This window comes from Pseudopipra pipra, chromosome 3 (assembly GCF_036250125.1).
Source record: "Pseudopipra pipra isolate bDixPip1 chromosome 3, bDixPip1.hap1, whole genome shotgun sequence".
NCBI classification, from domain to species: Eukaryota; Metazoa; Chordata; class Aves; order Passeriformes; family Pipridae; genus Pseudopipra; species Pseudopipra pipra.
This window is the reverse complement of record NC_087551.1, coordinates 102843286-102870174: the sequence shown is the minus strand read 5'-3', so window position 1 is coordinate 102870174 and position 26889 is coordinate 102843286. Positions and strand designations below refer to the sequence as shown.

General features: G+C 38.8%; 1 long non-coding RNA gene across 1 annotated transcript in view; it reads left to right on the top strand.

The window, feature by feature from the left end:
* Positions 1 to 26889, top strand: part of LOC135412121 (uncharacterized) — a 47967-nt gene that overhangs the window by 3380 nt on the left and 17698 nt on the right. Inside the window, exon 2 of the long non-coding RNA XR_010429507.1 lies at positions 4142 to 4198. This is a non-coding gene — a long non-coding RNA (uncharacterized LOC135412121). The remainder of the gene's footprint in view (positions 1 to 4141; positions 4199 to 26889) is intronic.

Here is a 26889-nt window from a genome sequence, read left to right as displayed (position 1 = left end):
GAAATGCTTTACTTGGGCACGAGCCATGGCTGTTGTGGCTAGAGGACGACATTACATATTACTGTACATTTTGTGTTTTCACCACAAGGGAACAGATGAGTATCTGAACAGATACAAACACAGCTGAAAAATGCAGGCTCTCATTTCAGATGCTTCGAGTGTATTCACTGTGTAATCATCACAAGCAAGGAAAATTTTCTGCCTTTTTTACCTTACAAGGTTTTCCAGAACCACAGAGTTGTTTTAATTGCATGGAAGCTCTTATCATAGGAAAAGATTAGTACAGATACAGTTAATCATTTCAAGATAATGTTGAAGTCATCATGTCTTCAGTTATTAACAAAATTCCATTTTCAAAATTGCTATTGATGTTTGTGTTTTTATCTTGCTTTTACAGTAAGATGCTCTGCTCACTTAATTCTCTTATGTAGTAGGTGTTTTCTAATCTTAGCTTTTCAGTAGGGGAAAAGACTGTTCTCCAGGTGAAGGATTTTGTTGTCTGAAAGCACAGTGAGCATCATAAAATAATTTGTTGCTTAGATAAATTTTTATCAGTGTGGAATTGAATTGAACTTCTGCCATGTAGATGATTGTTTCGTCATTCTTTTTTGTTTGTTTCTTTTTAGTGTAAACACTCTCTAAAATGTATCTTCAAGGAATACAGCAGCTATAGGAAGAAAAAAGAGATTAAAGGGGCATGCTTTCTTATCCAAAGGCTAGACTTCCCTTTGTGAAGGCATGCATTTTATCGTGGAAACCTTCTTTTATATACGCTGATCTGTTTAAGGAGGTTTTTCACGAAACAGGTCACACACTGTGCCAGTATACACCTTACCAAACTTTAGTAGGATGTCCAGAAAGCAAAGCTAATATTAATTAGTAGAAATATGAATAATGAAGTAGCCCGTTAGATCCTATTTTCTATGAAATATTTAGACCACTAATTGTAGCATTCCTGATAGATTTGGAGACTGCATTTGCTGTTCAGGAGAAGCGTTTTTCTCTTCATGTAGTCTTCAGCACACTTTATTTCTTGCCATGTAATAATGACACCCTAAAATATCTTGTTAATCTGGATGGATACTTATCCTTCTCAGGCAACCGGCTCTTTTCCAACCAGCACTAGCAAAGAAAAGACCTTCATTTACTGCTTTTATCCCAGTTTAAAGGCGCTTTTAATGTCTTCAAAATTGCTCTGTGAAGACTGTCAGGAATATTCAAAGCTGAAAGCTACTTTACCTTTACTTGTCTAAATGAAAATAAACACACAAATCCTTTTTAGTGAGTTTGCTGTCTCATTCTTTCTTAAATAGAACCTTGGTATGTGCTACATTTCCAAGTACCTTAATCATAACTGTTGGGCAGATGGTCAGTGTGTGCCATTTGCCCTCCATCCTTTTTGGAACATCGGACTGTGTCAGTTCACCATGCCCTGGCCGAGGTGGTTGGGGCAATTGAAATTGATGGGACTGCCAGACTTAAAATAAAACAACCACCCTGCCACTTGGCTTTCAGAGAGAAAACCAAAGCAAAAGCAATTTCGTTTTTTTTTCCTTAAAGACTTGAATTTGAGGTGAGGTGGGAGGAGGTAGCTGGGAGATGTATGTCCAAAGCCAGTACCCGGACCTTACATGCATCTTGCAGAAGGAAGAGCTTTCTCTTCTCAGCGGGTCCACCCTTGAGCTCACTGCAAAATCCAACCATATTTCGAGTTCACACCACACTATTTCATTCTAATGTTACCTTTTTTAATGTTACTTTTTTTTATTGTAAATCAACTTTATTCATAACAATCACACACATACACAAACCTCAGTATTGTTTCAGATTTTTTCTTTTTAAACTCTTGCACTGTTGTTCAGAAAACCCTGTGGGAACAGAATGGGAACCACTGGGCCTGCCTCCAGACTTTGGCAGCCTGATTATAAAGGGGTGAAGGAAAGGGGTTTTACAAACTTCAGTAAACAGTTACTTTAGTTAATAGTCCGAGCCTTGATTATTCACCCCATTGTGACTTACACTGGTTTCAGGGAGGTTGTATTATATTCAGACTGAAGGCAGGAGGTTATGTTTCTGCTGAACTCAACAAAAGGTGGATTGTGCACTTGTAGTACTGTTGCTTTGAATAGAACTGGACCCATATGTTGAAACTGTTCTGGTCTCTAATTAAAGACTAGTATCTCTGCACTGCACTCTGAGTTATTTTGAGGCAGTGAGAATGCCACAGCAGGGAGTGTACTTGGAGAGCTGGTACTGAAAGTCTTGTTACACCCTGCATTAAAGATATGTGAGTAACTGTGAAAGCTTCAACTTCACCTGAACCTGCTCCTTTCTGTTCTTTATTCCTTTTTTTAAGGACCAAAAAAACACCTCAAAACCAAAAAACTCTCACACAACAGAGAAAAAAATAAACAAAAAGCCAAAACAAAACCCAAGCAATCAAACAAACAAAACCCTAAAACCCCCAACCCAAAACAAAACAAAACAAAAAACCAAAACAACAAACCCCCAAAAAAACATGACACATTTTCAGTAGTTAAGTATGTTGGGTTTGAAGCCTAATTAACTTTTTTTTAAAATAAAACCAATAAAATGTCGGAACAAGTTGAGATTGTTAAGGATATTTAGGTGCTGTTAACAGAAGAGCAGCTAATTGTGCTGATGCCTCTGTCTAGAGCAGGAGTCATTGGTCTGTACTTTCTCTCTTCCAGAAAAATTGTTACCCTTCCTGATTTTCCTACCACTGCATTCATTTGCAGTCTTTCACGTGGGTCATTTGTAAACAGAGCCAGTGTTAAACTGGCAAAGATCTTCTGGTTTGACTTCCTGACTGTAACTGGCTACCTCAAGCCTCTAGGACTTTACAGGTGCAATAAAAGAAAGAGATTCATAGTTACATCCTCCAGAATACATATGGTTTGGATCATGTGAAAATTGAACTTGTTTAGCTCTAGCCAGTGAAAGTCAAATCCACAGTCAAATGCACAGGCTGCAAAGGACTTCATCTCATCTACCTCTAAACTTGACAAAGTTTTCAGGTCTATCCCTATGTGATCTCTGTATCAGAAAGCTAATGATAATTGAGCTAAATATAAAGGGATCAAATAATTTATTTCAATAGTGATGATATTAAAAAACTCTGCATTTAATTTTAAGTTTGTATTCATCAAGATTAAACTAGGAATTTCTGGCTATAATCAAGCCTTTCACTGCATAGATTCAAGAATATTTCAGTATTTGGCTTTATAAGAGCAAAATATCCTTTCTACAACAGGTCTGGTCTTCTTTCAGTCTTCATTTTGAGAAGCTTAGTAGAAATCTTTACATAAGGCAAGTTGCTCTGTACTTGAAATACTTTGGCTGTGTGCAGGTTAAGATGACATGGAGTAACATGCCATTTTGAAGGCAGCTGCTTGGTCGATGCTGCTTGCTATAGGTTCACAGGGTAGCAGTGGTGTGCACCAGATTACCCATGAAGAAATTTTAGAGGAAGATCTGCTCCAGTAGCAGATCAAATATGTTCTACCCCCTTATGGGGACATCAGGTTCAAACTAATCTTTCAGACACCTTTAAATCATATGAATGTTAAGGATATTTTAAGAAATCTTAAATTTAACCCAGGAAGGTTATCACAGAGAGAGGCATCAGCAAGAACTACCTTGATCTACTGACCCACTACAGCTGTGCTGAGTTACTCGCCACTGAAGCCATTGCCTTTGTGGCTCTCCTGTATATCTTTTTCAGTTTTCATCATCCTTTCTAGTCCTAGAAGGCAAGGCCAACTGAGACACAAAACATGATACATTCTTACTTCAAAACAAGGTTTGGTCACATCAATGTAAAAGTACCAACGGTTGTTTAATCATTGTTTTGGTTTGCATTTTTTGGGTTGTTTTCTTTTTTTCAACTTGAACAGTGAGGAAGTTTCCACAATCTCATGCAGATAAGAAACAATGGCACCAAAACTGTGTTTTGCATTCCTGTACTTGTCTTTCTAATCCTAGTTCTTTCTCCTTCTTTCATTATTTAGGACATTACACAGTCTTATTAATTATACTTGTCACTGTATTGTCTTAAGAGCTTGCCTTGAATTTTTATCTACTGCCTCACCCTTCTTACCTTTTTTATCCTATTCTACAGGTAGAGCCTGCATAGTGGCTATTTTATAGAAGAGATAAAAGCTACCCAACTGTGCAGGTACCCACATTTTCACTTTGGTCTCATTCTTTTTCTACACCTGATGTTGTGCTGTCAATGCACTTTTCCTGTGCAAAGGAGAAGTTGCATTTAGAATTAAAATACAGAGTTAACATTTTTCTTCTTCTAGTTAAAAGGACTAAAACATAATAATCAATCTTTGTCAGGGTGTTTTAACACACTGATACTGATGTTGTCCTTGTGAAACAGAAATCTGGACTCTGCAGCAGTAAAAGTGTTCATCTCTCACCTTGGTCATTGCCTTTTGAGGCACTCTAATGAGGTAGAAATTATGCTGTTGTTTTGAGGGTTTTTTTTAAATTTTATTTATTTTAAATTTTGTAGATTATTTAATAGTGTTCTGTACTTCAGTGTTTTGTCAGGCTTACCCTGTGTGTCTCAACCTGCTGATAAAAAGAAAGGAGGAAGATTCTATGTTCAGTGATGCAAGTTTATTTTATTCCCTGTATTCTCACCAGAATTGTTCTGGTTTGAATGCTGTGTTTCTGGGACAGTTGCAAGATGAATTTAGATAGATAAAATAAAACTCAAGTCCATGATTTTGTATTCTTTTGCTTTATCCTTCTCTCCTTTTTTAATTTGAATCAAAAATTTGAATGTGGAAGCACTCACTCTGCTGAAATATTTTTAATTTGTTTGGGTTTGGGTTTACTTTAATAAAAGTCTTCTGGTTTTCCACCTTACAACAATAACTGGAAGTGATACTGAATCATCTCTGCCCAAGTCTATAGTAGGGAAATTAAATTTAATTACTGGCAGTCATTCATAAATCTGTGGGTTCTTAACTGTATACTTTCCCACAACAGCAAATTATATCTTTCATGACCATATATTCTTTATATGGTCCTGTTTTCATCTGGCCTGAAAATATTACTTGTGTACACAGACGGTACTATGGTCCCATTTCAGCAAGCTGCTTGCTGAAAGGAGGTGTGTGGTGTTATCAAAGAAATTGATGGCATTTCACTGAATAAGGCTGCGTGCTGATGCATACTTAAATGTGTTGATGAATTAGGGCCTCAGGAGACAAGGTCATGCTTAAAGGATTTTCCATTGTAACCTAAATAGTTGATAAACATAATGGTGAGGGAGGAATGTGACTCAGTGAACAGCCATCTGGGCAGATAACTTGAATGCTTAGAAAGAGGAGTGATGGAACTAATAATCTAATTTGCTAAAAGCTCTTCTTATATCTCTTCCGTTTGTGACTCATGTGTGGGGATCTGAGCTTTGAAAAAATGCTTCAGAGAAGATGGTAGACTTGATGTACACCAGGATGATCTTCCTGGTAATATGTCGAGTTCCTATCCCTGGATTCTCTTAGTGGTAGGTCTGTGAATGAAGAGCAGGGCTAAGCAGTTACCTGACACCTATTGTAACAAGATTTGTGGAAAGAATACGGCTTTCTTACCAAGAGAAGGGGAAAAAAGGAGCGTCGAGATCAAAATATAAAAAATATGGAACCATAGGAACCAAATGGTAAACCAGAAGGCAACACTGAGCAGCACATGCTTCAGAGCAACACCTCACCCCGTATGAGGGCATCTCAGGAGTCACTGGATACTGCCCAACAGTGCTCTACACAGCTGGGATTCCTCCTAGAAAGCTTCCTCCTCCTGGCACTGCCCCAACAGTTTGGCTGCAGCCACAGGCAGCTCAAACAGGAGCCTGCACCACCCAGGACCAAGTGCTGAGCTGGAGAACAACTTGATCTGAGCCACTGTGTCTTTTTGTACCCTGCGCTGCTCTGTGAGAGCACCATCTGACCTTCCAAGGGCACGGAACACAGCACACAGGCAGCTGCTTTTAAAGACCCTCCACAAAATAAGCTACGTTATCCCCGGTGCTATTAAGGACAGCACAACATGAAATTTGTAGGACACAGATGGTTATTTTCACTATTTCAATATATATCTTTAGTAGAAGAGTAAAGTCTTTGCTTAGGGCTGCAGAAGCATGAGGTTTTACCTCATTCATGTGCTAAAAAGCTGATCCAGCCTCAAGTGGAGCACCTGCACACAAGGCAACAGTGAAGGCAGTTGGACATGAGCTCTACATAATACTCTTCTGTTTGCTGTTGGGCACAGACATTGGTGTTCTAGCCTCATAAAAAGGAGGGGCCCAAGTCTAAATTTACTGAAGGCATCAAAAATGTAGACAAGTAGTCAAATGCCTATACAGTTAGCAGCAACAGTAGAGATCTCTTTATAATATTGAAAAAATTTAAAGTAATAATCACATAAAAATATTCTACTGTTCTTTTTTTTCCTTTATCCTATCTTTTCTAATTTACTACAATGTTTGGATATTTAAATGGAGAGCTAAAAATGGCAGACATTTTGCAAGCATTAACAAACCAGAACAACCCTGCTTTTAGGGATGATGAGTTTCAGCAGTGCTGTCTAACGCACAGTACTAGCATCTGGGCAGTTTGGGGTTTTTTTGTTTTGTTTTGTTTAACTATGTTGGTAAAATAATGATTCAGATATACTCATATATATATATATATATATATATATATATACACACATAAAATTTTGTATGTATGTAAAATGCATAGACCATTACTGGAAAAAATTGCTAATGAGATTCTAGATGTTAAGTAGGAGAGGCCAAGCTGAAATCTGAAATCCAGCATGCCTTTATTAGCTTTTGTTGGAAGTAGCTGAGACCTCCCAGAGTGAAACTGTTAGTTAAACATTAGCCATTCAGGTACTAGGGACAGTTTAAAAATATCCTGACTGTAATAACTGATGAAGCAAGAGCACATTTCATCTGTACCAGTTGACATGTTGCATAACATATGCTAAAGCAAGTATTTCATTTTCACAGGTAACTGGAATCACCACTTTTTAATTAAGAGCTTATCTGTTAAAGTACTTACTCTGAATATTTTTCTCAATTTAAGGGTATTTTGGTTCTCACATGGTAAATGCATTATACACCATTTTCCTCCTTTTTTTTTCTATACCAGTTCTATTTGAAAGTACTATTTTAATTTCTTGTCAAAAAGCTAAACTGTTCCCCTTACAGAGATATAGATTATTCCCCTGTCTTTTTCTGTCAAGTGGTCAGAATACCTTGGAAGTTTATAGTGCTTTTTCTGTAAAGGTTAGTTCAACCTATGCAGACAGTTAAATACATTCATAGTCATAATCTGCTCCTCCTTCTCTTCAGTACAGCAGATTCCAGTTTTTGACTACGTTAAAAAGAGAAGGGAAAATAAATGAAAGCACAGAACTTTACTTGTATGTCTTGTCTTCCCTTGTAGAACATTCCTCAACCTTATCCTTCTTTGAGCAAGAAACCACCTTCCACTCAGACACAAAAAAGAAGAATAGGCATCTCTGAAAACTTGTCATAATTTTGTAGGTGAGGAATTAAATTCAGTCTTATGTGAATTATCTTCATATTAAGGTCAACAAGTGACAAAAGACTGGTCGGGGGGGCATATTGGTTTGAGGAGGAGAAAAGTTATGTCTCTGAAAGCTTACACTGACTTGTAAGTGGCTCCAGCTATTTTTAGCTTCTTTAGCTAATTTTCTTTTCAGGGAAAACATCTGCAATGAGAGCTTATATATTATAGTAGGTACCATGAGGATTTGAATGAGCTAGTCCTAATAAACACTTCTGTGGGACTTCATATACTGTTTAACCTGAGTTGCAGCATTTCTAATCAGAAGCAGTTTGAATTTAGAGGTGAAAAGAGTGACTCTGTAATGTAAGACCCTTGGGAAAGGACCTGTCTGTCTGGTTAAAACGTATGTCATTTTGAATTGTGTGTGAATAGCACTAGACTTCTTTTACTTTGTGAATTATTGAAAAAAAGGGGGGGGTCAGAGGACTGACAGTAAAAATTAGAAGTAAATTACTTTACATGTGTGCTAAACCCAATTTTATACTTGAAGTCTACTTCTTTCTTTGTAATACTACAAAGGCTCTATTGAAGTCATTGTAGAAGCCTGTATTTCAGGGCTGTTTTCAAGTGGGTTGGGTTTGGGTGTTTTTCAATACAAACGCTCCCAAGCATGCTGCTTCTATCTCTGTGCTGATGCTAGTTGCACACAAATAACTTACTGTCTTCCTGCTTCGCTTTTGATCTGAAGAAAGGGTTGTTTCACACTGAAAGATGCTGACTTCCGTTCTCGGTAATCACGGTGGAGCAGGTGTTCCTTCTTCTCACAGATTGCAGGTGTTCTCCTGGGTAGCTTTCTAAAATGGTTTTGATGTCTCCCTGACTGATGTTCAGACAGCTAAAGTAAGTAATTTTGCAGTAGACTCTGTTTTAACTGGGCTGGACTATACGGCACCTTGGTTAAACCTGTTTGAATGAAATCAATACTGTTACCAGGCTTAATTTTGGTTTTAACACTGCCAAAGACCCTTACCTAAGACACTCTCCCCAAATGATGTCATCTGGTAGTTTCCCAACAGCTTTAATGTGGCAGTGATTTTTACCCTTTCTGCCTCTACAGAGAGAATTAAAGGAATTCAAAGACCTTGGTCCAGATTTAGTACTATCTATTGAAGGTCTAGCAGGTGTGAAGGCAGAGCTGAGCAGAAAGCAGGACTTTTTCTTGACTTATGAAGTCATGTTATGAGGCAAGTAATTTTAATTCTTATTTATTGACTTTTTTATTATTCTGTATATCTATTAGAGGTTATACATTTACCACACACTGAATACTGTTTCACAGGGTACCATATGAAACAGGTATCTAAACACACACAAAAAAGTCTAACAGTAGAGCAAGTTAAAATCATTTGCCTTGTGGCTTTTCTGGGTAGCAAATTTTTATGAGAACAGAGGTATATACATGCTGTTAATAAAGAAGAGGTATTTGCCTGTCAATGAACACTAAAGAGAGAATATGTGATAGTGAAAGATGCAATGGGGAGTGTAGTTTTGTTTTGGGGCATTGCTGCAAATAGTTATAAAATCAGAAGCAAATCAGAGGTTAAGTAAATCATAAATAGATACTGAAAGATCTTTAAAATTAAGTTTTTAAGTTATTTTGTCATGGCATGTAGTATTGAAAGATGGCTTAAGAATTTTTGTGCAAAATAAACGAAATGATTTTGGGATTATTTAATAAAATGGAATAATTTTCATGTACATATAGTATTTATAATTTAAAATGGATCATGCAAGGATTAAAGATTTTAGAAGGAATAATAAAATGCAGTAAATGTGACAAAATAATAAAAAAAAAATCAGGACAAATGTATAGGCAAATCTAATACTGCTGGTTTTTACCTCAGAACACTGGACTTGAAAAGTTTGTGATTGCGTAATAGACTTATGCAACATGGTCTGGTCAGCTGGCTTCTCCATTCTTCTTCTCCTCTCCTCTTCTTAGCATACAAACTGCATAAGTATTCTCAATTTTAACCTGTTTCTCACTTCCCCCAAAACTCTAACAACTTTGAGACTCAGTGCAGCTGAGGCCTCCTCGAGAACCATGAACTAGGGTGCTTGTAACTTATTTTGCTTCCTGACCTAGTTGGGTGGGTGTTTGCTGATCATACCTACCAAGCTGGTCTCTATGAACTCACAAGGACAAGGAAGTGGTGTTAGCTCCTCTTTAAGTACAAGGTGAGAAAAAAGAGCAGTCATCTGAGAGGCTGGACATAGCCAATAGGACTCAGTGGCTTTCTACAGGTGATCTTGCTATCTTAGATTGTGTTATATCCAGCAAAGTCTAAATTGCTCTTCAGCTTACCAAAATAGGTGTCTGCTTCAGGGTGACTTAAATTTCTCTCTAGACATTGTTGTTTACATTAGAAGTTTAGAAACCTGTTCATGAGTAGGCATCTGGGCCATCAGAATTTGGAACTCAATTACCCTCCTTGCATTTGTATGTTCTATAGGGTCCAGAGTAGAATTGAGTGTCAGCCTTTGTCCTACTATTGCTGTCTTTACAAGATAACATTTGAGTCCTCTTTGTTACTATCCAGGTTCTTTTGCTACAATGAATATTTTGCTATTCAACCCAAGGTGAAAGATCAACCCAAGGTGAAAGAACTTCTTTACAAGAATCTATGAAAGAATTGTTTCCCTCACTCAACTTTCTTATTCCTTTTGAACAAAAATGAAGTTTTCCATGAGAACCTGGAGGTTAGTTACCTCGAATTCAGAAAGAACCTTAACTTAGACCCCTCACACAATAGAGATAAAAAAGGGGATCATTTTCCTTTGGGAAACATTCTACATGGAGTCTGATCTAGCTGACATTATCTAAACTTGCTTTTTCACCTGGAGCTAGAGGGACAATATGTAGACAATAGATGATAGCCTTCTAAGGACTTAAGTAATCCCAGCTACAGAAACAGATTTTAAGATAACTTGGATGCAACAGCACAAATATGCTTCCTACCATTCATTTTTTCAACTGCAAAGGCCATCTTTTGGGCAGATTGGAAGGGGATGAAGAACAGTTAGATTTTTTTTGCCTTTGTAGGTTTTTATAGTTAAAATTTGGTTACTAGTACAGTGAAGGCCTCTAGATTTCTCTTTTTTTGGGTGGGGGAGGGGCAAGAGGTGACTGTTTTCTCGGTTAGTCAAAGGACATTGAATGTTGTCAACAGTTGCCAAACGATATAGAGATATAAACTACTACAATGAGAGAATCTATTATCAATTTAGATAATGCTTTTCACAGTGCATTGAGCAGAAGCAGAGTTCATACACATGAAAAACATGCAGAATTTATTTTCATTGTGAAGTTAAATCCATCTTTCCAGTGCTGAGATTCTTTACAGCATGCTGATTTAAGGTCAATGGGAATGCCATTCATCCTGGGCCAGAGGTTAGAATACTCTGGTCAGATCACTGAGTTCTGTAAATAACAATTTGTCAAGACTGGTTTTCTTAAATTAAGACAGTTGTAAGGCTGATAGCTGGCTGATTATATTGAGCTTAGCAATTACTCCTCAGTAGAAAGACTTTTTGGTGGTAGATCTTTTTTTATACAAATCCTCTCTGGAGGTAGAACTACTTAGCTGACAAGGCACGTGCATGGATTCTGCCATTGACAGCTTTACTTCCTTTGTCCTCCCCAGTGAGATTGTGTATAGTGTGGGAAGTCATAAGTTTTCTCCAAAGTTTGTAAGAAACATGCATTAGTAATAGAGAAATACAGAGAACCCAGCCTGTGACTCTTGAACCACTAGTCCCGTCACAGCTGAGGTAACAGAGTTGTTTTTGTCTTTCTGTACTCCATAGGGTTATTTCAGGTTTCCACTGGTGTAGAGAAAATCTGGGTCACAGCTCAGCCATCTGTCTGTAGATGACTTTCCCTCAGAAATGCATTCTGTCTCATTTTAGTCTGTACCTATGATATGGAAAGCAGCTAGAGCTGGGTAGGATATTACCATAAAATTCATTTTACTTCAAAAAATTCTGATGAGTTGAAACTGAAACTTTTTGTGGCCGTTTGTTTTGACAAATATTTGTTGAGATTATTTCTTTTCTTTAAGGTGAGGTTTCTTGAGGTTTCACTCCAAACCTAGCTAGTCCACATTACCCTAGTGGTTAGACTGCTTTCCTGAGGCCAGGGTCAGACCCCTGCTTGGTGTGATTTGAAGCACAGACCTGAGGTCAGGTTACATGAGGAGCCTTCATAAACGAGGTCTTTCTCCTCTCCCCCTAGGACAGAGTAGTATGTGGGTGTTGCTTCATAGTTATTGTAAGTTAAGGCTAAAGGTTAAATATTCTGATTTCTTCTACTAAAATAAAGGTCAAACAACAGGTTACAGAGTTTGGAAATAGGTTTACAGAGTAAAATCAATAGTCTCATAACTCCATTCCAAGCTCTTGGTTCAGGAGATCTCTCAGAAATGTTGATCACATTTGAAATTGAGCTCGTCTGTGTTGTTATGGCAATTATTCTCCCCAGCTGGATAGGGCTTCCCAGAGATGAACTTTGCTTTTCTTTGAGGTTTCAAATTATGCTTCTGCCTTTGCAGCACAGTCCTATATGGTAAATAGAGGGCTTTATATCTGACATGAAGGTTCTTTGGACATGCTCTGAAATTTCTTTTTTCCCTAATAACATAGAGCACTTCAGTTCCAATGGATGTGACTTTGACCATTCGACATCTGTGACTGCTACTGGAATTTTCTAAAGTTTACTCAAGAAGGGGTCTTTGAGTCCAGAAGTGCTCTGATGTATTGCTTCCATGTTTCTGTTAACTCCTTTTCCTAGATGTAGGTTTACATATAGTCTTAAACTTGCCCAATATAATTTTGCATACCAAATACTCTAAAGACTTATTTTGTTTTGTTACAGTAGTTTATGTTTTGGTTCATCTCTCCAAGGCTACATGATTTGTTATTTGATTTTCTTCATAATTCCGTAATAACATGTAATTTGCCACATAATAAAAACCATTCTCTGTAGGGCATCTCTAAACTGTTTTACAATTGAAGGTATGTCTAAGACTTCTTCCACGGAGCCTCCACATAGCCTCTCAAGGTGAGATATGTCTGGTTTGACCCTTAGAATTCCTCTGTTTTCCCTCCTTTCATAGAAATAACACCAATACTAATGTTCAGTTAACTTCAGTAATGGACAGCATTCCTACAAGATTTCCTTAGAATTCCCTGCCTGAGATGAGTTAATGCTCCTTTCCAAGCTAGTCGGAAGATCATGATTGCCTGGTAGTTTTGCAAAAGCGTTATTTAGTTTGCATTGCCTGTCTTAAAATTATATCTTATTTTATATAGTAGGATTTTATCTTCTATTTCAGTCTCTTGAGTCATTTGGCAAGCTTATCTTTTAATCCTTGGAAAAGCAGGTTTTTGCAATATTTCCTTTCTGATGTTAATTCCTGGTGCTTTGGAAGGAAGTGTCAGAATCCCTGCAAAGGGCCAATTATATTTTAACTTGCCCAAAGGAAAGTTTCTTTTTAGCATCAGGCAGTAATTCCTTGGCATATGTCCCAAAACATGAGGATTATATTTTTTACAAGCTTGGTATTATCTAAAATCACTATAGATATAAGTGTTAGGTCATATGAACATGAAATCCTCTATGTAGGGCTTTAGTTTTGGGTAAGGACGTAAGAAGATGGCTATGATGGCCTGAAGACAAAGGCCAAAGTCATGCTGATCCCCAAGGGATTCTGGAGCAGTGGGACTCAGAGGTTTTACACTGACTATAAAGTAAAATGCTCAGTGAAATAGAACTGAAAATAAGATTGGTATATACAGTGAGGACAGTCACAGTTCCTTTAGAGCTGCTGCTGTCACTCAGCAAAAGAACAGCCATGGGTTCACCCCGATCATGCCTCTGACCTTGACCAGGTCAAGGAGATAGTCAGATATATAAGAACAGGATAAGAATGTAGTGATGCTTCCCTAATTCACTCTTTCCTGTTCATGAAGCTCGGGGATTGAAATGGTGTAACCCATCACACAATATCCAGTGTCAAGAGATTTCCACAACATAACCATGTGTTTTACAGGGGGAAAAGAACTCCATTTGCATGGGGATTTGTCACCCTTCACTTGAGAACATCAGCTGAAATGAAGAATTTTAAAGTAGTCTTCGGGGGGGGGATGTATGTTTATATGTTTAGAGGTGGCAATTGTTTTGTCTGAAAGATGCCTGTGGAATCAGAATGACAGAATCAATATTATATTTTATTTTAATTTGACAAACCTCTGAGATAGTGTGGCAGTTTGAACCACATTAGAAATCTAAAATCCAATTTCTGGGCTTCCCACAATTTTATCCTGACACCAAAGAGAAAACTTTCAGGCCAGAAGCTTCTATAGGGGAAGGGGGAAGAATATATACATTTATTTACACAAATAAATATACTGTACAAACTAAAAGCAACTATATATATATATATTACACTTCTATCAGTCCCTTCAAAGCTCCTCCCTCGATTAGTCCAGGAAAAGCCTTTTCAGGCTGATGGGTAACCAGTCTCTCTCTCGTGGGAGTGTTCGGGACCCCTGAACACTGCCTACCAGCCTTCAGCTGTTTGCTGCAGTTCTTTCTTCTTCATGAAGTCCAAGATAGCTCCAAGTCCTTTCTCTATGGTTTTGTGCCATCTCTGTTGCGTGGTTCTCTCTTACGCTTTCATACCTTGATTCGCTGCTGCTGTAGTGTAGCTTATCACAATATGCGTTGGAATCTTCATTCCTCCAAGTCAGTTTTCCGCTGCCCCCAGTCAAACCTCAGCAGGGCAACTCCCGAGCCTCTCTCTCTATGGTCCGTCTCCAATTTCACCTGGGATTCTTCTCCCTGGCTTCGAGCTGCTTCGTTATCAGCCCGTCCACTTGGCTCTGCTTCAATGCTGAGCCTTGCACCACTCCCACTAAACAGTGAGAGGGAAAACCAGCCCCCTTCTGCAGCCTGGCTGCAGAGAGGGGGGAAGAAGAAGAGGGCCTGGCCACAAGACCTGCCTCTCTCTCTCTCTCCCGCTTACCAGTTGTTTGTGAGTCGTGTCCCTCACAAACACTCACTCACTCCAATGCTGTCTCTAACTCTGGCCTAGGCAGAGTTGGGGGCCGCAGGGTTCCCCTCCCCCCGGAGGGGGGAAGAAGGAGCCCAGCCACCCTCTGGCCTTCTACACCCACACGCAGCAGACACCAACAGATATAATTGCCAACAGGTTCCAGTGGCTGTGTATGTATGATTTTCAGCAGAAGCGAACAAGATGAGTGGTGATTGGCCCTCCAGGGAACACTGCCCTGGCACCAAATCACCCCTGAGCCCCCGACTCTCAGGGGGGGCCAATCTTAACCCATGACAGGCAGTTCTCTGTTAATGAAAACCCCTGGTATACTACACATTTGGAGAAATGATCAGAGCTTAAATTTAGGTTCCTGTGACATTTTGCCCTAGATTTGAATTCAGCCTACACATATTAACGGCACTTTGGAGGAACTGCAGCACATAAAGGAAGAAAAGGCAGTCATATTTTGAAATTTTTTTTCTCCTCATCATTTTCATTTCAAAATATTCTAATTTCAACGCATGACAGAAAGTGTAATAACTTTTTCTGCAAATATAGAAACCCTTTAAAAATATCAGACACTGGATATGCACTATTCTTTTCTGGTAGGATATTTTTCTAATGCAGTTCTTGCTATTCTTGCTCTTTTTATTTTAAGATTTATGCAGTTTTACCAGTAAGTTTTGAAATATGCAAATATTGCGGTCATAGCTGAAAATGTCCATACCAGCAAGGGTTAAAACTGTCCAACCAAGACTGGAAAACCAAACCTGAATTAGGATAAACACCTGTTAGCTATCAGGGATCTTTTTTTTTCCACTTTGCAATCTGTATTGTTGCCATGAATATTCAAGCTAGCTCTAAAATCCTGTTCTAACTGCCTACCACACTAAGGTCCTGTCCAGAGGTTGGGACTGCACAATGTAGCTTTGCCTGTATTATGTTCTAGATGCTTCTACAGAGGATACAGCACTAGCAACTTCCCCTTGTAGTCTTGCCTGTAGTCCAAATTCTGTGACATGAATATTAAAAACAAGCAAACAAAATCTGTCTAGAGACTGGAGCAGTCTCCAGTTTGGGCTGATCTGAAAAGATAGCAGGCAGTACCACAAACAGGTGCTGCAAACCTGTAAGACTCAGCGGAGGGTGGGGAAGGTTCATTGGGTCACATTGCTGGTAGGATTTTTACTGAGTTGTTTTCCCACTGCTGTGATTTGGTGGTCAGAGTGCTGCACTGTGCCCGTGCTGCCGTCAGCTCTGGACACAACACCCAGCCAGCCAGCAGTCTCGTGCTGAGGGCCATCCGGATGAGAGCAGCCATAACCTCATCCAAGAGGAAGGGGTGTAGTCTGAGGTACGTGTCCCATTGCCTGCAAAAAGCTCTGCCACCCCATTGTTTCGAGTGTCTCAGTGGAAGTGGATCAGGAAGCTTATCTAGGGCCATCCCCACCCTTTCACTGGCAGCCCTTGTTTAAAAGAAACGCAACAAATTTCCCTCCCTTTTCTCTCCTCCCCTCCACCCTGATTTAGAGCTGCAATCCCAGTTGTTCCTACAGCACTCTGCTCACAGCATTCGACATTTGATATAAAGAAAACTCATTTTAATTCCTTGAGCACTATCTGTTTCCTTTGCTTGGGGCTCATGACAGGTGCTCCTTTGTTCTTGGATTTTATATTATCTCAAATAGCCTTGGAGCTTCAGCCAGGCTAAAAAACTTGCACTAGCAGCAAACTGCCCAAATTAGCATTTTAGCTAATTCCAGAGAAACACGAAGTTGCTGAAGCCCTGCCAGGAACCTGTCAAACTAATTTTCAGTGGGAGAAGTAGATATGGGGTGAGGAAAGGGTTCTATTTAATATGACACAGAAAATGGCCTTTATAGACTTTCCTACTCCTGCTTTTACAGATAGAATTTTGAATTTAAAAATCAGGTGAATTAATTTAAGATAGTCCTTCATTTCTAACATGGTTGAACATCTTGTATTTTTCTGAGATCATTTTTAAATGTCCTTTTGCTTTTGGAAGATCTTGAACCTTGTATTTTGTCTGTAAAGCACTAAAAATTCCTATTATTTTTTGAGTTTTAAGCTTAGTAATATAATAATTTTTCCTACACCTTTATCTTTTCTCACTTTTCAAGAACATGGTTCTCCTATATGCATTTGTCTGTGCTCTGAATCTCAGAACTGTTGGGCTTTTTTTTCTGTCTACCTTGTTATATATAGAGTTAAATATGATTTGTTCTCCCTACCCCCTACTTAACCTGAGTATCATTTCTAGCCTTGTCTGAAACATGTATGCTCAGCTCTCATCTAGGTAGCTACCTGCCTATTGTTCTAGGCAGAGGGAAATAAATGAAGTCCTTGGTTTTACTTTCTTGTCCTCTATAATTGCAACATATCTGGAAAACACAGGCAAAGCTAAGGGTTATATAAACAGTAGATGAGCCATTGCAGGGTGGGTCATATTTTACAACTGGAGTAGCTCAGGAGTGAAATAGTATGTGCCAGGAGCAAGGAGGAATTAAAGAAAAATCTGTACATCTGAGTCACAGAGTCACTCCCAGTGTAGTGTTGTTCATGCCCCACCTTTGCTGGAAGCGTAAAGTTTCAACCCAGTCCTTTATGATTTTCACTAGCGATATTGTTGAATGTTCATTACTCATTTTGAGTAATTAACTATATTATTCAAGTTTTGGTTACCAGTAATTTGTCCTGTTATTCAAGAAGGCAGGAGCAAATTGTCACATAAACAAGATTAAACATTTTTAGGAGGGAAAAATCAAGGAAGGGGATACAGTTTCTGTTAATAAAACTGCTTCTGCTTCTACATTGCCAGAATTCTGCATTCCCCTGTTACACTGTGTCTTACTGGGTCTGTGTGAAGGATAAGCTAGCAAATCACTGTATTATAGTTAGGAAAAAGTTTTAAAATACTGAGCTGTAGAGGGGAGGTATTGGGAGAAATTCAAATTGTGATGCTTTCCAAATTGAGGGTTTGTGTTCTGACTAGGGCTTGTTTCTAGTTGCAGCAGTCTACTAGGATCATTCAGTGAATAGTGGTAAACCAGGTCTAAGCTCAGGTATCCAGCTCCCAGTCTTCCTCTTGCTTCATCCATGCACACAGCAAGCAGAAAGGCTGTAGAAACAAAGGATGAAGCTATAGATGATAAGCTGTGTGTCACAGGGAGAAATTCCCTTACTTTGCAAGCCAGCTTTGAAATGTTAAGGAAAAACCTAGGTTTCAATTAGGTATTTTATCTGAATATCTGTTACTGTTACCTGCTATGTCTGTTATTTTGTAGATTAAAGGCTGGGCAGTCTCTCCCACTCTGATGTTAATGTATTAAGCAACTTGATCTAACTTTGAAGGTAATTCTGCTTTAAGGAAGAGGTCGGACTTGATGTTCTCCAGAAGTCCCTTCCAATATGTTTTGGGGATTTTTTATACAACTTTATCAACCCTTACAGAAAATCTCATCTTACACCCTGGCACACTAATGTGAACTTCCTTCTCTTCTCCCACCCTCACCTCTCAGCAAAAAACAAAAAATTCTCTTTTTCTCGGCCATTTCTTCTTTTTTCTCTGTTCTGGCTCTGTACAGGGTGGAGTCCAGGTGATACAGGTATGTGGCAATCAGAGGCACAGTGACCAGTGTGGTATCCCAGTGTCTAGCTCTGGCACCTGTACTGACTTCACAGTGCAGCGTGGTTTATGTATTTCCTGGGCAAAGTGCTCAGTAGCATGGCTTTTGCAGCATTACCTGCATACTCAAAAATTTGTGCTTCAGTCTTTTGTTGGACTGAGACATACCACAGAGGATAAACAAGTTATGTCCCTCTTTGCTAGTGCATCAGCAAAGTTGAGACTAGTGTAAGAGGAAACAGGATAGTAGCCGGATTATGTGCATGCTGAGATCGTTGATAGGCATTGAGAGTGTCTCTTTTAAATAGGATAGTCTATATTTTGGATACAATACTCTCAAGGGATGCTAAACTTAAATCTGAGATTTAAATTTTAGAAATTAGTATTTTTTTTGTGTTTTCCCAGAGGACTGATGCATTCTTCTGCTTCTTTCCTTAAGTATCATGCTTCTGTGAGCTGACCTCCCAAAATCTGGCGATGGGCTCACTACAGCCTACGCTGGCTTATTTACCCCTAAGCCACGCTATGGGACACAAACTCTTTGTAATATCTATACTCCCTACTTTACTTATTGGAGACATACCTAGAGTGAGATAGTGCACTAGATAAGTTAGCCCAGAAAAGCTTCTAGAAAAGATTAAGAGAAAAAAAAGACTCTCAGCTTTCACAAGACCTAACACTGGTTAAGAAAGAGTGGCTGAAACCTAAAGGGCAATTCTGGGCTTCAGTGTTTCTTAGGTACAATTTATCTGCTGTATTAGGAATATAAAAGCTGGGCTTCAGTGTTCCTCAAATGACCCTTCCTGGCAGGGTGAATTCCTTGGAGCTCAGTCTGATGCTGGCCTGGGGAGCGGCCAGCCCAGCCTTGGCTGTTCCTGTCACCGTTGCCTTTACCCAGCTGCTACTGGGGTTTCAGCTGCTACTGAGATTTTTACTTCCTTGTAAGAGCTTGAGCTCATTTCTGCCTTTCATTCACTCCTCTACCTGCCTTTATCCTAAAGCTGATTTCCTGCTTCTTGTCCACTCTCAGTGCAGTTAAGTGGACTCTTAGGTCCAGTATCCTGTGCCTTATCTTTTAGATGTAAATACAAAGGCATATTGTAGCATAACTCATTTTTAAATGCAAGTTTCCTGCTTGGTAGGCTTTTTCCCTCTTTTAGACAATGACTTTCATGTTTATCATAGAGTATAACACAAGTGAACTTTTGGGATGTCCATAGGACTGAGGGTTGCAATAATAGCCATTAGTGAAGTCCCATACATTTACACTCCTGTACTTTTAGCGTGTTCTTGGCATTTGTCAATGACTGCATGAGTCTTTAAACTCATTGTTAGTCTAGGTGACAAGCTCATCAAGGAAAAACATACTCTGCTTGAATAGCCTCTGAAGATGCAATGTTTTCACTTCTCTGAGCAGCTGTTGCCTTTTGGGGGTTCTTTTGTCATGGGGATGTTATAAAATTTTAAGTCAGTCTCTTCCCATCTCCCCCATGCCCCCAGCTAGAAAAAAAAAATCCACTAGACGAGGCAATTAGCCAGCACTCAATCTGCTATAATGCCATAATAGCAAAAATAATGGTGTTTGGTCTGGATGCCCTCAGGGACATAAGAAATTCCTTATCTTGTGCAGTTACTGGAGTTTTAATTTTCTTGTTTTCACTTCATTTTCTTTTTCATGAAAAGGAAAACCAGAAAAGCCAAGCACACTTTGGGCATTCTTGCAGTCTAATAATAATTGTGTGTGCTTATGGTGAAGTTCTGTTTGGAATTCTGTAAAATGAAAAATATTTAGAACTTTTGTATCTCAAAAGCAGCAGTAAAAATGTTAATAATAATTCTTTCAAGAATTTTATTAGCTGAATTTAATTAACATGAGTTACTGGTAAGGTGATTGTCCCTCTCATCCTGCACTCCCAAAGGATCCAAACATTATAATCTGCACAGAGAGAAGATGGTCAAACTAACTGCTATGGATTCACTCAGTCAGTAGAGAAAACATTACTTTTAGACTCCTAAAATTAAAAAGATTTTTCATTAACTTCTTCATACCAAGAAAAAAAAGAGTTGATTTGCTTGAGTATCAGCACAATGTTCAAACTCAAAACAATCAAATATCCTAATTGGAATAGTAGTTGGAAAACTACCTTGAGATAGTCTGTGCTTTCTTTTCAGAAGTGCATAAGTAGTGGCAAACTTACTGAACTGGCAAAACTAAATCAAGTGAAAATTTCCACTTCATCAACAAGTTGAATCATGTCCTGCCTTAATAAAGCATGAAGTTTAAAAATAGTGACTTGTGTTCGTAACAACTCCCTGCTATGATGCCATTTCTGCTTTTATTTCTAGCGTAGTCAGCTTCTGTAGCTCGAGGTGCTTTTGCCTTTGTACAGTACAGTTAATTTCTTTCTTAAAACATGCATAGCAGAAACCAGAGACCTAAATCTACTCTTTCCTGCTGTGGCTGAACCACTCAAATAAATCGAAATGGAAGTACCATGTGTAAAGAAGGAGAATAAAATCCTATGATAAATTATTAATGTAACTGGGTCATCACCTGTTGAGGTGATCCAGGGGTGCGGGATTCTTTTCATGGACGTTTATCTAGCTCTTGTAGAACAACCCTTTCCATTTCCTGTTCTGTTCAGTTGCTATAAAAATATGACTATGCCTGGAAAGATTGAGAAAAATGCTGCTTTTTTTGAGAATCACAATAGCATACAGAGGGAGTCAATTATCCTCGGACAGGCACCATTCAAATTCCCAGAAGCACTAGAAGTGCCAAGAAAACCCCAGAAAGTTCAGCGGCTTTGTTTGGCTTGGAAAAACACTCAGAAATTTGGCTTTTCATTTATCCCTGATCCCTACAGCATGCTTCATCCTAGCTGGAGCCTGACTGTAGTCACAATATGTTTCCTTGATCAAGTATACCATTGGAGCCATATGCAGGCATGGGACTTCCAAATACATTTCAGCCTAGGCTTCAGGCACAGGGAGCTTTTCTACTGACTTCAGGGTTTTCTACTGACTGGGCTCTATCGGGGCTATGATTGTCTGCCAAGTTAAAGTACAGTTCTCATAAGGTTTTCAGATCATCCTGCTAGTAGGTGGGCAAAACAACCCCAATAGAATAGTCTCTTGGAATCTGATGAGTCTTCTGGACTGGAAACAGAGCAATCAAACAAAAAGAAAGGCTTGGAGAGGAAACAGTATATACATTTCAAGGCTCTGAACAGAGCCAGTTTCAGCTGACTACTGGCAAAATTCCGTTTGTCCTTATTTTCTATAGACAGGTTTATCTGCTCCCATATGTTAGGCCCTGCTTCAGTTCCAGATTCATCCGCTTTCATTCTTTTGAATGTATCTGTCCTGTTAGTGCTCTGCCTTGGGAATTAAAAGGCATTGAACTGTAACCAGTTATTTCCATGACTTCTCATTCTTAGAATGTGACAAACTCTCTACAAAGCTTTCTCTGTGCCTTGCGTGTGCGTATCAAACATATGGAAGCCAAAGCAAAGAGGTAGCACATGTCCAAAAAGGACATTTTGGCTTTCATGAGTGGTTATGACTTTTGAGAATGAATGATTATTGAACATTTCCCAAAGCAGCAGCTGTACAAATGACTCCCACACTGGGAGGAGGAAATATACGCGCTAATCCTTGAATTGGTGATCTATGCCAAGACATCCTGGGGACAAACTGAATCTCCAGAGGGAAATTCCTGTTAGTTTTCAGAACCATTGAAATGATAAAATCTCCTCAGGGTTTTCAAAGTTTCTCTGTTTTCATATCAGTTTTGTTTGCAAAGCCCATTTGTTGCCCAGAAGAAAGTATGCTCCTAGAACTTTACTGACCTTGAGTAAGAAGAAATTGTACCTTTGAATTCCGTAGCACCCTGCCAGACTGATGGACTCCAGACTGGAGTTTAATACACTTTTGTACGTTAAGAGTCTTTGTCTTCTCCCCGTTTTGCAATGTTAAACTACTCCTGAAAATTCACATCCTTGGATAAGTATATACTAAAAATTGTTGAGAAACAGGAAAAAAGAGAAACCATGCACTGTTTCTTCACTGTCAGCATTATGTAAGCTGACACTTCAGCATTGTAAGCTCAGGTTTGGAGCTCTTCTCAAATGTCTGCCAATGTTTTTTCATCCCCAACTCAAGGGAATACCAGGAGCAATGTGCCTTCCCAGACTTGCCCAAAAGCATCACATGCATAATATTTTATCCAGCTCCATGAAGAAGTGTGTGCAGCAATCTAACTCCCTTCCATTTGTGTTAAGAGTAATATAGCACCTGATCATATGCCCCTTAGGTCTACATCTTACCAGTCAAACTAGGGTCTATATATAGACCTCACTCCTATAGCAGGTTCTGTGGAAGTGCAGAACTGCTTTAGATGTGCATAGCTGATTTACCATCAGGTGGTCTGACATATTTGTACTCTTGAATTATGAATGAAACTTAATTTCACAGAACTTAAATATATCATTAGAAAATTACTAAGGGCAATTTCCTCCCCTTCACATTTGCATAATGAAATTCACCACAGAGTTATACTCCCCCTAAATATATAGATCCTACAGAAAGGTCACAAAAAGCAGTAGGGTTCACATGTAGATTTATAGGAGGGGTACTTTGCCTTCTAGATTAACACTTCTGAATTTTGAACATTCATTCCAGATTTCAAATATCTTTGTAAAAACCCAGGTGACACTCAAGCAGACATTGTCCTGAAGCATCTGAATAATTCTTATTTGAAGTTCATAGAAATTGTCCATGAACACCTGCAAAAATCGAACTGAATTGTTAACACAATATCTGGTGTTTGTATTTCCTTTTGAAATATGCATCTAATTAAAGACTGTAAAAAATAACATCTTAAATTTAATTTCTATAATCTGCAGAAAAGGTTCTGTCCACTATCCTTTCATTTCAACCCAAATTTTGGCATTATTGTGACTATGAGGAAGCATCAACAACAGGTAAGCAGGGCTGATACAAGATCCTAAACCATTAACTCAAAGGCCTTGCTTTCATAACTTATTTCCTCTTTTTAAATGTGGACGTCTCCCATCTCCTGCTCCCTCTTCCCCTTACACAATTTTTGTGTTTCTCAATGACAGGGGATCCTCTGCTACTCTTTTCACTTTCATCCCTGGGCAATTTGTGTCTTTTCCTTCTCTTTCTTCAGGTAAAATAGAGTACTTGGGTGGCTGGGATATCTCTCCCAGTGATTATAAAAAAGTATCTCTGAGGGGTCCTGTAGGATCAGATGATCTTGTCAGTGGACTAGATGAACTGCTGAAATCCTACCTAGTCCTATTTCTCTGGGTTTCACCGAAGCTTAGAGTATTCAGTGAATACGCAAAGGATCATGTTGATTTATGTAACTTCTTTTTATGAAAGAAAGATGAACACTTTTGTTAAAGGTGATCCAATATGGCAGCTGTAAAATATGAAGTGTCACTTTTGACTGGTTTGTTAACATAAAAAAAAAATGTAATGTACTAGTCAGAGGCATAGCAGTTGTTCTTCCTATTTAAGTAATAGGGATGCTGTAAGAAGTGTCAGTATAAGCTGAGATGTTTTGCAGTTGCTGTCCTGAATAATTTGATCTGTAAGTTATCACACAACTGTAATACTCACAAGAGAATCCTATGATTTACAGGATATTCTGTTAGGTTGTTATTCAGATGTGAACTGAGTGCTTTAAATAAAAATACTGTACTTACGTAATTTTAAAAAATTGGTTTATGATTCTTATCAAATAACTATAATTACAATGTTTGATATTACTTGATATTATCTTTATAAAAAAAACTTTGAAATCAGATGGAGAGTGCAAAATACTTCTGTTATAAATATAGCCAACTATTTCTTTTCATTCTGTCATTCTAATTGCTCTTTATGTCTCTAAAAATGCACTGTTGTGGGTTAACCTTGCCTGGCTGCTCTCCAACTACCCCTCCTCAGCAGGACGGGGGGGGAAATAAAATGAATGAACTCATGGGTTGAGATAAGGGCAGAGCAATCATTCACCAATTACTGTTATGGGAAAACAGACTTGACTTGGGAAAGATTAATTTAACTAATTTCCAATTAGAAATAGACTAGACTGATGATTAATAAAAACAAAACTAAAGCCACTTTTCCCACACTGCTTTTCTTTCTATGTTTAATTTCACTCCTTTTTTCCTGACTCTTCTACCTTTTCCTCTCCTTCACCAAGCGCCACAGGGGGATGCAAATGGCAACATGGGGTTCCTCCCACAGGAGGTAGTCCTTTGTGAGCTCTTACAATGTGGGTCCTTCCATGGGCTGCAGTTCTTCAAGAACTGGTCTAGTGTGGTTCCCTTTCTCAAGACATTGTCCTTCAGGAACAAACTGCTCAGCCTGGGTCATCCATGGGGTCACAGGCGCTGCCAGAAGACCTGTTTCTCTCCACAGACTACAGCTCCTGCCTGGAGCATGCTCCATCATGGAATCTCCACGAGCTACAGTTTCCTGCAGGACATATCCACTGCTGTGGCATGTAATCGTTGACTGACTGCAGGGGCCATATCTGCTCCACTGTAGACCTCCATGGGCCACAAGCAGAGAGCTTGCCTTGCTGTGGTCTTCACTATGCAGTGGAATATCTGCTCTGGTGCCTGGAGCACCTTCTCCCCTCCTTCTGCACTGACCTTGATGTCTTCAGGGTTGTTTCTCTCATGTTTTTTCTCTCTCCTCTATCCCTCATAGCATTTTTACCCTGTCTTCAATGTGTTATCACATAGGTGCTACCAGCATTGCTGATGGGCTCAGCTTGGCCCAGTGGAGGATATGTTTTGTAGTCTTCTGGAACTACCTTTTTCCAACACAGGGGCAACTTCTGGTATCTTTTAAAAAAGCTACCCCTGTAGCTCTGCCCCTGCCTCTCCAAAGCCTTGACACGCAAATGCAGTACATATGCAAATATGAAAATTACCTTTATTTTCTCCCATTATTCTCTGTAGATTCATGAAGAAAGTATGAAAGTTTAAATCTATTTATCTGTTTCCAGGCAACTTACTGTTCTATAAGTGTTTTTCATTAGTGATGTTGGCATTCCTTTTATTTCTGTGGTGAAAATGGGCTACAGAACGTTTGTCGTATATGTTATAGGATACTTTGTACATTGCCTACTTAGAGTATTTTTTTATGTTCTAAAAAGACCTCATAAGTTTTTAGTCCACTCCTTGTTTTCAAAAATCATGCTGTCCTTGAGGCCATCAGTGGTTCCCACAGGTTACAGCATGGTTTTGTTGTTAGTCTTTTTGTCGTGATCAGAAAGGATTTGTCAAACAAAACATCATAGGACATTTTAGATTTTAATAATTCATGTTCTTTATGACTGCTGAAATAAAGAGTGAACTATCTAACAGTTATGGTTGAATGTAATGATCCTGTGAATCAATGAACTTGAAGGACCTGGTGGTAATGAATCTAAATAATGTTATTTTTCACTGTGTTGGGATTTCTTTGATCCCACTCTTGCTCAAAGAGAGAAGGCTAGGGTGTGCTCACATTCTCTCTATTTTTTCCCTCAAAATAATGTATGTTAACACTGATGACAATGATGATAGGAGATGGAGTTCTTTTGGAGGAAACCCAACATCCTCTGAATTTCCTCCTGCCTAGAAGCCTGAATATGGAATAAAAACATGATGTTCTGCCCATTTTCTTCAGCACAATCAGCAGAGAAAATTCCTCCTGCTGTGGCAGAAGATCAGACTATTTGCTAATATGGCAGGAAGTTCTGAAAACTGTTTCTGACTGTGCTAAAAAACAAGTTTGAATTTACACTATTCTTCAAACAGTTATTTCTGCTTCAAGGGGTCTGCTTCACGATATAACTTGTACTCTCAAATAGAATTATTGTGGGGTTTCTGTGGTTTTTAAGCATTCTGTCTTTATCAAACAGCTGGAAGTGAGGAAAGATCAAGAATATTCTATAGAGATCTACTGCACAGCTTACCCAATTTGCATACCACTTGCTCGTTTCCTTAACTCCTACCTGTTTTTCAGTAGTTAAAAAAACAAATCCAGTTGCTTGATTTTTAATGCCCTGATTGTTAATCAAGATTCTATTATATTTGAATCAGTATATATCTGTAACTTTAATCTTACTAAATTCAGTGTCTAAATTCAGATATATCTCCATGGATATCATGGTATTTTCCATGAAGTAAAGTGCCATTTGAGATGAATAATTATATTACTATCTTCTACCTTTCTTGCGTTATTTCACGGGGACCATTTCTCAAGACTGCTTGCTATCTCTAACAAGCTTTCTTGTACTACAGGTCTCTATTAGACTCTCCTTTTGACTCCCTATTTATAACGATCTAAGTTTAGAAATATTTGATCGCATATTAGCAGTGATATAACATGAGAAGCTATTTGTATTTCTGTATCAGCAGATTACGCATCAGCTATTTTCTCTCATACATGGCACAGTAAGCTGCAGTGCTGCAGTACTTTGTTAGGAAGCAGAGGAGATATATTGTCTGTGCAACCATAACTGCAT